The sequence below is a fragment of the Leptonychotes weddellii genome, chromosome 16, assembly GCF_054177405.1.
Source record: "Leptonychotes weddellii isolate Sample4059 chromosome 16, ASM5417740v2, whole genome shotgun sequence".
Taxonomy (NCBI): Eukaryota; Metazoa; Chordata; class Mammalia; order Carnivora; family Phocidae; genus Leptonychotes; species Leptonychotes weddellii.
This window is the reverse complement of record NC_138384.1, coordinates 38,307,882-38,318,967: the sequence shown is the minus strand read 5'-3', so window position 1 is coordinate 38,318,967 and position 11,086 is coordinate 38,307,882. Positions and strand designations below refer to the sequence as shown.

Here is an 11,086-nt window from a genome sequence, read left to right as displayed (position 1 = left end):
GGAAGATGTAGATGTAGCGTATATACAATGGAATATTACTCAGCTGTCAAAAAGAATGAAATCTTGCCATTTGCAATGACATGGATAGAGCTAGAATGTATTATGCTAAGTGAAATAACTCAGTCAGAGAAAGACAAATACCATATGATCTCACTCATATGTGGAATTTAAGAAAGAAAACAGGTGAACATATAGGAAGGTGGGAAAGAAAAAAAAAAAAGGAGAGAGGGAAACAAACCATAAGAGACCCTTAACGATAGAGAACAAACTGAGGGTTGATGGAGGAAGGGATGGGCTAGATGGATATTGGGTATTAAAGAGGGCATTTGTTGGGATGAGCACTGGATGTTGTATGTAAGTGATGAATCTCTGAATTCTACTCCAGAAACCAATATTGCACTGTATGTTAACTAAAATTTAAATGAAAAAAAATTGGTTCTAAAAAAATTCTTTGGAAAGATTAATAAAATTGATAAACCTCTACTAGACTGGTCAAGAGAAAAGAGAACACAAAATTACCAATATCAGAAATTAAAATGTGGACATCAAAACTAGTTTAAAAAAGCAGATATGGGGTGCCTGGGTGGCTCAGTCAGTGAAGCGTTTGCCTTCGGCTCAGGTCATGATCTCAGGGTCCTGCGATCGAGCCCCAGGTCGGGCTCCCTGCTCAGTGGGGAGTCTGCTTCTCCTTCTCCCTCTCCCCCTGCTTGTGCGCTCTTCCTGTGTCAAATAAATAAAATCTTTTTTAAAGGGCGCCTGGGTGGCTCAGTTGGTTAAGCGACTGCCTTCGGCTCAGATCATGATCCTGGAGTCCCAGGATCGAGTCCCGCATCGGGCTCCCTGCTCGGCAAGGAGTCTGCTTCTCCCTCTGACCCTCCCCCGTCTCATTCTCTTTCTCTCTCTCAAATAAATAAATTAAAAAAATCTTTAAAAAAAAAAAATCTTTTTTAAAAATAAAGGGATGCCTGGGTGGCTCAGTTGGTTAAGCGTCTGCCTTCGGCTCAAGTCATGATCCCAGGGTCCTGGGACTGAGTCCCACATTGGGCTCCTTGCTAGGCAGGGAACCTATTTCTCCCTCTCCCTCTGCCTCTTCCCCTGCTTGAGCTCTCTCTCTCTCTGACAAATAAATAAAGTCTTTTAAAAATAAATAAATATAATATAAATAAATAAATAGGGAAGTTTACAGCAATAGAAGCCTCTCTCAAGAAACAAGAAAAATCTCAAATAAACAATTGCACAATAGACCTTTAGGAGCTAGAAAAAAGAATAAACAAAACCCAAAACAAGTAGAAGGAAGGAAATGTAATAAAGATTAGAACAGAAATAGGGACGCCTGGGTGGCTCAGTCGGTTGAGCGTCTGCCTTCAGCTCAGGTCATGATCTCAGGGTCCTGGGATCGAGCCCCATGTCGGGCTCCCTGCTCAGCTGGAAGGCTGCTTCTCCTTCTCCCACTCCCCCTGCTTGTGTTCCCTCTCTCGCGGTGTCTCTCTCTGTCAGATAAATAAAATCTTAAAAAAAAAAAAGATTAGAGCAGAAATAAACAAAATAGAAACTAAAAAAGCAATAGAATAGATCGTTGAAACCAGAAGCTCGTTCACTGAAAATATCAACAAAATTGATAAACCTTTAACCAGATTCATGAATTTTTTAAAAAGGAGAGAGGATTCGAATAAACAAAATTAGAAATGAAAGAGGAGAAATAACATAATAAAAGATTATAAATATAAATAAATAAAAGATCATAAGAGACTATTATGAAAAATTATATGCCAACAAATTGGAAAACCTAAAAGAAATGGAAAATTCCTAGAAATATATAACCTCCCAAAATTGAATCAGGAATAGAAAATTTGAACAGACCAATTACTAGCAATGAAATTGATTCAGTAATCAAAAAACTCCCAACAAAGGAAAGTCCAGGACCAGACAGTTTCACAGGTAAATTCTATCAAACATTTAAAGAAGAATTAATACCTATTCTTCTCAAACTATTCCAAAAAATAGAACAGGAAGGAAAGCTTCCAAATTCATTCTATGAGGCCAGCATTACCCTGATACCAAACCAGATAAAGGCACTACAAAAAAAGAGAACTATAGGCCAATATCTCTGATGAACATAGATGCAAAAATCCTCAATAAAGTTTTAGCATACTGGCCACTTCCGGGGACAGGGTCTGGGGGAGGGGTGGCAGGTGTCATGTCCGGCCGCGAAGGTGGCAGGAAGCCCCTGAAGCAGCCCAAGAAGCAGGCCAAGGAGATGGACGAGATAAGGCATTCAAGCAGAAACAGAAAGAGGAGCAGAAGAAACTTGAGGAGCTAAAAGCGAAGACTGGGGGGAAGGGCCCCTTGGCCACAGGTGTAATTAAGAGATCTGGCAAAAAGTAAGCTGTTCCTTGTGCCCGAGGCAATGATGATCCTTAATTCCATTCCTGTTTAAACATTTGGATTCCCTGTCATAGCATCTGTTGCTACCTATAGCTGGAATGAAGTGTTGTCTTAGATCCTGTTGTACATTTAAGAATAAACTTCTGTAAAAAAAAAATAAAATAATCATAAAACAAAAAAAAATATTAGCAAACTGAATCCAACAATACATTAAAAATCATTTACCACTATCAAGTGGGATCTAATCCTGGGATGCAAGGGTGGTTCAATATTTGTAAATCAATCAATATAATAAATCACCATCAACAAGAGAAAAGATAAAAACCCTATATCAGATAAAACAGATAAAAAGTATTTGACAAAGTACAACATCCATTCATGATAAAAACCCTCAACAAAGTAGGTATAGAGGGAACATACCTCAACATAATAAGGGCCATATACAAGTAACCCACAACTAACATCATACTGAACAGTGAAAAACTGAAAGCTTTTCCCCTAAGATCAGGAACAAGACAAGGATGTCCACTCTCAACATTTTTATTCAACATAGTACTGGGAGTCCTAGCCACAGCAATCAGACAACAAAAAAGAAATAAAAGGCATCCAAATCGGTAAGAAGTAAACCTTTCACTATTTGAAAATGATGTGATAGAAAACCTGGAAGACTCCACCAAAAAACTACCTGAACTGATAAATGAATTCAGTAAAGTGGCAGGACACAAAATCAAAATACTATTTTATTTCCATACACTAATAATGAAGCAGCAGAGAGAAATTTAAAAAATGGTCCCATTTATAATTGCACCAAAAATAATAAAATACTTAGGAATAAACTTAACCAAGGAGTTTAAAAGATTTATACTCCAAAAACTATAAAACACTGATGAAAGAAACTGAAGATGACACAAAGAAATGAAAAGATATTCCATGCTCATGGACTGGAAGAACAAGTACTGTTAAAATGTCTATACTACCCAAAGCAATCTATAGATTTAATGCAATTGCCATCAAAATACCAAGAGCATTCTTCATAGAACTAGAACAAATAATCCTAAATCCATGTGTATGGAACCACAAAAAAAAAAAAAAAAAATAGCCAAAGCAATCTTGAAAAAGAACAAAACTGCAGGAATTACAATCTCAGATTTCAAGATATCCTACAAAGCTGTAGTAATCAAAACAGTATGGTACTGGCATAAAAACAGAAACATACATAGATCAATAGAACAGAATAGAGAGCCCAGAAATAAACCCATGATTATATGGTCAATTAATCTTTGACAAAGGAGGCAAGAATATATAATGGGAAAAAGACAGTTCCTTCAACAAATGGTATTGGGAAAACTGCACAGCTACATGCAACAGAATGAAACTGGACCACTCTCTTACACCACACACAAAAATAAATTCAAAATGGATTAAAGACCTAAATATGAGACCTGAAACCACAAAAATCCTAAAAGAGAACACAGGTAGCAATTTCTCTGACATTGGCCATAGCAACATTTTTCTAGATAGGCCTCCTAAGGCAAGGGAAACAGAAGCAAGAATAATGTATTGTAACTGGGGCACCTGGCTGGCTCAGTCGGTGGAGCATGTGGCTCTTGATTTCAGGGTTGTGAGTTTGAGCTCCACACTGGGTGTGGAAATTGCTTAAAAACAAAATCTTTAAAAATAATAATTTATTATGCCAAAGTAAAAACTTCTACACAGCAAAGGAAACAATGAAACTAAAAGACAACCCACCAAATGGGAGAAGATATTTGCAAATGACATATCTGATAAAGGGTTAGTATTCAAAATATATAAAGAACTGATACAACTCACACCCAAAAAACAAATAATCCAATTTTAAAAAGGGCAGAAGACATGAACAGATATTTCTCCAACAGATGGCCAACAGACACATGAAGATGCTCAACATCACTGGTCATCAGAGAAATGCAAATCAAAACCACAATGAGATATCACCTCACACCTGTCAGAATGGCTAAAATGAAAAACACAAGAAACAGCAAGTGTTGGTAAGGATGTGGAGACAAAGGAACTCATGCACTGTTGGTTGGAATGCACACTGGTGCAGTCACTGTGGAAAACAGTATGAAGGTTCCTCAAAAAATTAGAAACAGGCTCCTGGGTCGTTCAGTCGGGTGGACATCCAACTCTTGATTTTGGCTCTGGTCATGATCTCAGGGTCATGGGGTTGAGCCCTGTGTGGTGCTCCACCCTCAGCAGGGAGTCTGCTGCTGGAGATTCTCTCCCTCTGCTCCTCCCCCTGCTCGTGTTCTCTCTCTCATAAATAAATAAATATATTTTTTAAAGATTTTATTTATTTATTTGACAGAGAGACACAGCATGAGAGGGAACACAAGCAGGGGGAGTGGGAGAGGGAGAAGCAGGCCTCCCATGGAGCAGGGAGCCCAACTCAGGGCTCGATCCCAGGACCCTGGGATCATGACCTGAGCCAAAGGCAGATGCTTAATGACTGAGCCACCCAGGTGCCCCAATAAATAAGTATTTTTTTAAAAATTAGAAATAGAATTATCATATGACTCAGTAATTCCACTACTGGGTATTTACCCAGAGAATACTAATTTAAAAAGATATATGCACCCCTACGTTTACTGCAGCATTATTTACAATAGCCAAATTATGGAACTGTCCAATGATAGATAAGGAAGATGTGGTGTGTGTATACACACACACACACACACAATCGAATATTACTCGGCCATAAAAAAAAGAATGAAATCTTGATATTTGCAACAACATGGATAGATCTAGAGGGTATAAAGCTAAGTGAAATAAGTCAGTCAAAGAAAGATAAATACCATATGATCTCACTCATATGTGAAATTTAAGAAACAAAACAAACGAACAAAAGGGACAAACCAAAAAACAGCTTCTTAACTACAGAGAACAAACAGATGGTTACCAGAGGGGAGGTGGGTGAAGGGTTGGGTGAAATAGTTGAAAGGGATTAAGAGCACACTTATCTTGAGAGCACTGAATAATGTAGAGAATTGATGAATCACTATATTGTACACCTGAAACTAATTAACACTGAATGTTAATTATACCAGAATTAATTTTTTTTAAAGAAATGCAGGAAACCCTGCCATTTGCAACAACATAGATGGACATTGAGGGCATTATGCTAAATGAAATAAGTCAGAGAAAGAAACTGTATAATCTCACTTGTATGTGGAAATCTTAAAAAAATCAAAAAATTAAAAAACTGAACTCGAGATACAGAGAATAGATTGGTGTTTCCAGATGTGGGAAGCTGGGAAGGCAAAATGGGTGACAGTGGTCAAAAGGTATAAACTTCCAGTTATAAAATGAATAACTCCTAGGGATGTAATATATAGCATGTTGACTATAGTTAATAACTTTGTTGTAAACACTATTTGAAAGTTGCTAAGAGAGTAGATCTTAAAAGTTCTCATCACAAGAAAAAAAAATTTATTAACTATGTGTGGTGATGGGGACGCCTGGGTGGCTTAGTCAGTTAAGTGTCTGCCTTTGGCGCAGGTCATGATCCCAGGGTCCTGGGATTGAGACCTGCATCAGGCTCCCTGATCAGTGGGGAGCCTGCTTCTCCCTCTGCCTGCTACTTCCCTGCTTGTGCTCTCTCTCTGGCAAATAAATAAAATCTTTAAAAAAAAAACTGTGTCGTGATGGATGTTAACTAAATTTATGAGATCATTTCACAAAATATATATATATTGAATTATGTTGTACACCTGAAACTAATGTTATATGTCAATTATGTCTCAGTGAAAAAATGATAATAAGAGCTATGGAGAAAAATTAAATAGGACAAGGGTGATAGGAAGTACACTGGTTGAGATGCTATTCTATACAGGGTGGTCAAGGATGGCTTTTCCAATTTGGTGATGTCTGAGTTAAGTCTTGAAGAAAAGTGAAGGAGTAAGTGATGCCAATATCAGGAGTAAGAAAATTCCAGGCAGGGGAATCATCAAACTCATACGCAGAGGGGTCAGAATTAAGTTACAAAAAAATTTACAGAAGATAGAGTCAGGTTAACAGAGAGCCAGATCACACAGGGCTATATAAACAACTGTAGAGACTTTGGTTTTTATTCTGAGATGGGAAACCACAGAAAGCTTTAAGTCAAGAAGTGACATAATCTGACCCACATTTTGGAAGAATCACCCTGGCTATTGTGCTAAGAAATAATTTTAGGCAGGCATTGGAGGAAGTAGAGACCAGTTAATAGGCTACTGCACAGATCAAATGAGAGAAGACTGTGGCCTAGATGTGGATCAGCTGAACTTTTACATGCAAAGGCTTCCAATATCTGAACTGCCCTTTCACCTGGGCATAGGTGTTAGTCACAATGTTGAAAATGCATATGCTCTATCTCAAACACAGTTTCAATTAACTGCATAAAATGCCCGTATAGCAGGAATTACTTAAAATTTCCTTATTTATGAAACTCGTTTTGGCTATTATTATCTCAAAGATTGTCCTACGGTGTTGTTTTTAAATCCATCCATCTTTTTTGTAATCCTTAGTATCATTACAGTCTCTTTCCCTTTAGAAGTCAATGATGGATGTGGATTCCAGGTTGAGTACCCCAATGAGGACCATTTGAGCACTTAATTCAAAACAGACCTGGAAACTGGTCCAAGTGTTTACTCACAGATTACCGGGTAAATCCTGGTCTTATTGGTATAGAACTCTTTGATCAAGCCCCCAATCTCATTTATACTTCAAAAATACTGCCAAAGTGAAAGATCTTATCACTTACTTGGACTGAGACTAACCAACACCATCCCATAAATTGCATGGCTTTCGGTACCAGGACTGTGGTGTGTGACGTTACATACAAGGTAATCTTATTTCCAACGATTCTGTTAGGATAAAGGCTCTTGTATTTGCCTCACTAGACCAGCAGAGATCTTAGCAGAGATCTGGCACACAGAAGAAACTGCCCAATTAATACTAAGAGGGAGGGGATAGATTAAAAAATTGAGTCTTTGGACTCAATCCAAATGGGAAGTACTATGGACAAGGTTTGTTGAATGGGCTTTTGGTAGTCAGGAACTGTCAGGAGACGGAAAAAATTATGCTCTGAGAAACAAGAACTATTTCAGGGAAGAAAGAAAAAAACCCCAAAGCACCTTGATCTTGGCCTCTAGATGTTCAATAATCGTTCTTTACTCTTCCTCTTAGCAATAGAAACTGCAGAAAGAGAAAAGAAATTGATGAGACACTGGCTTTTCTTGGAATTCCAGTTGACCAGGTTGGAACATACACTTTAGGGACTCCAGTCACTCACTGTCCCCACACACATACAAAGGAAAGTCAGGGAAGACTAGAGAGTCCAGCCTAATGTAGTTACAGGAAAGGGCCAGAATCTGTCATGAACTCACAGATGTCTCCTGGATAGAGCGGTGAGTAACACCCTCCACCCCATGTGCAAACATGGTGCTGTACCAGGTCACTCGTTTACATATAATCCCACACCTTGGGGACACACAAAGTCAGAATCACACAGCCTCCCCACACCCACATACCCATTGCCCCACAGCCAATCACAATCACACACACACACACACACACACACATCCCCCAAGGGGGTCACACCTGCACAGTCACAGACTCACACACACACACACACGATGCCGCACACGTTCCCAAAATCACACTCCCTCACCGCAGGACACAGTCCCAACTGCACAATCACCGGCCCTCTACATCCCTGTGCACGATGGTGCAGTCATGCAGTCACAATCACATACCCATTCTGGGAACACGCACAGTCCCAAGCACCCTACTCCATCACCCAGAGTCATCACCACATACAGTCACAATCACACACCACGACGACACGCGGTAACAATCACAGTCTCTCTCCCCCTCCCATCCCCTCTCCCTCCCTCCTCTCTCTCTCTTATTCTAGCTGTCTCTGTCACACACACACACACACACACACACTCAATCACTCACTCTCTCTCTCTCTTCTCTTCAGCCCGCTCCGGACACGAAATGCTCCTACCTGAACTCCTCACCCTAGTCCTTCCCTAGTTCCGGTCTGGCCCAAACTGGCCAAGTTGCACCGGACTCCAAAGGCCCCGCAGCGGCTGACTCGGGGAAGCCAACGGTCCCGCCATCCCGCAAAGCGGCCGAAATCCTGAGGAATGTAGCGTCCGCCCGCGAGTCCCCTGGAAAATGCAGTCCGGAAGCGGGCAGCAGGCCTCCAGATTCCTCTCAGCGCGCGAGCTGGGCTCGTGCTCATCTACAGCTTCTCCGCGCCAAACAACCGCGAGGCCCGACGCCGAGCGGCTGGTAGGCGGAGCGGGTCGGCGGGATGCACCCGCCAGGCCTTCAGCCGCCTCACCCCGGGCAGCTCGACCGTCGCCGTAGGCACTAGACGAGACGCCGCGTTCTCGGCGGACGCAGCCTCGAGCCGCAGCGTCTGTGGGAAATGTAGTCCAGGCCAGAAAAGCAGCCACTCAGGCCAGAATGCGAGCGGACACCTGGTCCTGGCCGCCGGAATCCGACCGGCGGCGCCCGGGAGATTTCTGGAGGTTCTAGTTCGTCTTCTGCATGCAAAGGGATGACATTTCATCTTCGTCGGTGAGTGCAAGCCTCGGTCGCTCAGCGCTGAGGGTGAGTGAAGGTGGGACCCGGTCGTCTCTTTTGGGACCTAGTGGAGGCGGCGACCGGGAAAGAATCACGGTCTTGCAGGGGGAAGTGGGGCCGCGCCCGAGGGACGCCCTCAGGTGAAGAAGGCGGCGGGGCAGAGGTGAGTCCGGAGATGCTGTGTTGCGACCGCAGGGTGTGACTGGGTGTTGTGTATATATGAATATGGGTCACCTATTTGGGAGAGCAGGATCGTATCTGTTTATCACCAGTTAACCCCTAAGCCTCATCCGTAAAATGGTAAGGAGGCATCTTTCTGGAGCATCAGTTTTCTTTGAAGGTTGACAGGAGGAAAAAGTAACCTATTACATGATAGACAACATAAAATGGGTTTTTATGTTAAAATAGACATGTTTAGTATGGATTAAAATGCTAATTTAACATGTTTTTAAAGCAAGAAAGAAGGTTGCAAAATATTTGTTATGAAATGCTTGATTTTATCAGTTGAGACCCTCAAGTTTAGAAACATACTTTCTTATGTACATTTAATGAAACTACTAAAATATTTAGGTTTAACTCTACCACCTCTTTGTTTTCTGTTTATTCCACCTGTTCACGATCTTAACCTTTTCAGAATACAGGTTCTTTTGCAGTTCTTCAATTTGTGTTTACCTGATGTTTCCTCATCATTTATACATTTTTAAAAAGTTTTTTTTTTTTTTTTTGAGAAAGAGAGCCTGCAAGTGTGTGGAAGGAGAGGGAGAGAGAATCTCTCTCTTTTTTTTCTTTTGACAGAGAGACACAGGGTCCTTTTTGTGAATTGTATAGGGACCTCTTTATTTTGAAGAATCATGACCTATATTTCTAGAAAGCTTATATTTGTTCTCTTAAAGTTTCTTCCATTCAGTTTGCTCCTCTCTCTCTTGAACTCCTTTTATCTGGGTATTGAAATTCCTAATTTTGTTATCCTTCTCATCTTTTACTACCTTTTTTAAACTTTTTTTTCCTACAACTGAGTGATTTCCACAACACTATTTCCCATATCTGCTATTAAATTTTTACTATAGCTATCTTTTTTTTTATTTCAAGAGCAGTTTTTAGGGGCACCTGGGTGGCTCAGTCAGTTAAGCGTCTGCCTTTGGCTCGGGTCGTGACTCCAGGGTCCTGGGATCAAGTCCCACATTGGGCTCCCTGCTCAGTGGAGAGCCTGCTTCTCCCTCTCTCTGCTGCTCCCCCTGCTTGTGCTCTCTCTCTGTCAAATAAATAAATGAAATCTTAAAAAAAAAAGAATAAACTTTTAAAAAAGAGCAGTTTTTATAGTACCTGTTGTTTCCTTAATATAATATCTTATCTCTCTGTGGTATTGTGGGGGGGGCGGTTGGTGGGTTGTTTCTGTTTTTTTGTCTTTTTCTGTTCCTTACATGTATCCATTTCCTTGGAAATTTTTTTTCATTGTTTTCATTTGTCTTTCGTATTACTAGGTTTACATTAACATTATTAGGTTTTCCCTAATTTACAGATTAATAGCTGTCCTTTCATCTTTTCTTAATGCACTAAAAAGATGACTGTAATATCTATATATAATGAGGACTTCTCAACTTGCGAGCTTCTTTATAGAACTATTGGTCAAGAATTCAGACATTTCTGGGGCGCCTGGGTGGCTCAGTTGTTAAGCGTCTGCCTTCAGCTCGGGTCATGATCCCGGGGTCCTGGGATCGAGCCCCGCGTCAGGCTCCGGCTCAGCGGGAAGCCTGCTTCTCCCTCTCCCACTCCCCCTGCTTGTGTTCCCTCTCTCACTGTGTCTCTCTCTGTCAAATAAATAAACAAAATCTTAAAAAAAAAAAAAAAAAAAGAATTCAGACATTTGTTTGTCAGTCTCAAAATGTTAGTATTACAGGTTTTCTCCTGGGCTGTTCCATTTCTCCAGAGAAGAGTCTTCTCATCTCTCTTCTCTATAGGAGAAAAATCCTATACATGTAAAGAATGTGGGAAAACCTTCAGCAGGAAATCAATTCTCACAAAGCATGAGAAAATTCATATTGGAGAAAAACCTTTTAAATGTAATGAATGTGGGGGCGCCTGG

General features: G+C 40.7%; 1 long non-coding RNA gene across 1 annotated transcript in view; it reads left to right on the top strand.

Moving 5' to 3' along the window:
* Nucleotides 1-10,860, top strand: part of LOC145717660 (uncharacterized) — a 22,686-nt gene extending 11,826 nt beyond the window's left edge. Inside the window, exons 2-3 of the long non-coding RNA XR_014141030.1 lie at nucleotides 7,591-7,660; nucleotides 8,390-10,860. This is a non-coding gene — a long non-coding RNA (uncharacterized LOC145717660). The remainder of the gene's footprint in view (nucleotides 1-7,590; nucleotides 7,661-8,389) is intronic.
* The last annotated feature ends 226 nt before the right edge of the window (nucleotides 10,861-11,086 follow it).